The sequence below is a fragment of the Chondrus crispus genome, genomic scaffold (assembly GCF_000350225.1).
Source record: "Chondrus crispus Stackhouse genomic scaffold, scaffold_121, whole genome shotgun sequence".
In the NCBI taxonomy this organism is placed as follows: Eukaryota; Rhodophyta; class Florideophyceae; order Gigartinales; family Gigartinaceae; genus Chondrus; species Chondrus crispus.
In genome coordinates, this window is record NW_005178985.1 from 175,543 (window position 1) to 177,147 (window position 1,605).

Here is a 1,605-nt window from a genome sequence, read left to right on the forward strand (position 1 = left end):
TACCTCGTTCCGGGATACGCGCTGCAGCTTCTACGGCGGCGATGCCTGCCACGCGCTGAGGGGGGCCGACGCCCTGCAGAGGAGGCAGAGCCTGCGGAGGGGGAAGAGCTTTCATCGGTATACGCGCGTCACGGGCTCCATCTCTGCGCCCGTGCACAACGCCGGCAAGGACGACTTTGACGACCTCGCCACAAAGGTTACAGAGATCCCCGTCCAGACCGTCCCCGACATCCCGCTACGCCCGCTCGCGCTTCAGGGTGACACATGACATCCCCTGCATCGCTTTCGGCGTCCACGCTGTCGCACAGCTCCCGACCCGTACCGCTTTAGTGCGCTTGTTCGAGTTGCTTTACACACACACACACACACACACACAGTCGCCGCCCCTGCTTTCGAGCCATGGTTGGCATGGCCCGCTGCCGATCCGCCGTCGCGCCCGCACCACCACCACCACCGCCGCATCTGCCCAGTCTCAACTTTCCGTCGCGTCTAGGTGCGCCCTGCCCAGCAATGTGCCAACTTGCTTCTTCTCTCATCACCCATCCATCTCTCCCTCTCTACTCCACTAGAACCCCCGTTATTCCAACCTACTCCTCTATAGCTTACCACCACTAAAACTACCAACCCTATTTTCTTTCATTCATCCCCACACGCCTTGTCACTACACCACAGCCCACCACCGCGCCACCCACCACCCACACAAACTCCACCATCCCCCCCCCCGCGCCCGTCCGCTCACCGCCCCTCGCGCCGCGGCCGCCGCAGCAAGAACTGCCCGATCCGGAACACCAGCACCCACACGGGGAACGGCGAGATGTACAGCGAGAACCGCGCCCCGTCCGCATCCTTCCTCTCGTACGTGTACCCGTTCACGAGCCACTCGAGCCCCGCCCGCCGCCCGAACGCTGCCCGCATCCCCGCCGCCACCGCCACCACCGCCACCGCCGTGTACACCCGCGTCCGGTACCGCGCGGGGATCCGCGCCCCGCACACCCGCTGCAGCAACCCGCCGCGCCCGCCCGAGCCGTCCCCCCGCGAGCCGTCCCCCTGCGAGCCGTCCCCCTGCGAGCCGTCCCCCCACGAGCCGTCCCCCTGCGAGCCGTCCCCCCGCGAGCCGTCCCCACGCGAGCCGTCCCCCCGCGAGCCGTCGCCCGAGCCGTCGCCGCGAGGCCCAGAGCTCTCCGCGGCCCAGCCCGCCGCGGAGCCGCGCGCCCGCGCTGAGGCGACGTCGCCGGCCATTGCGCGCGTCGCTGGCAGCGTCGGATGAATTCAAAACAACAACGGCACACGTGCGAACGCTTCCGGTAACGTCCTCCTACTCGTACCAGTGCCTGACTGCGCCAAGGGGGTGGCGATGTGGTTTCGGCACTGCGTTGCGCATGACGCAAGCAGTTGCTGACTTCACTGCGCGTGCGCCACTTGTCTACGTTGCATTGGATTGGGAGGGCTTTTCACACGCTAATGTGTGATTGGGCATCTTTGGACGGCAGATGCCGCCTGATGTGATATTTTCGGAATGTTTTATGCTCGGAAGAGGAACAACTGTACCGGAATTCTACCCCCTTCCCCCCGCCCCTTCTCAGTATCTTAACTTTGGATATTGAA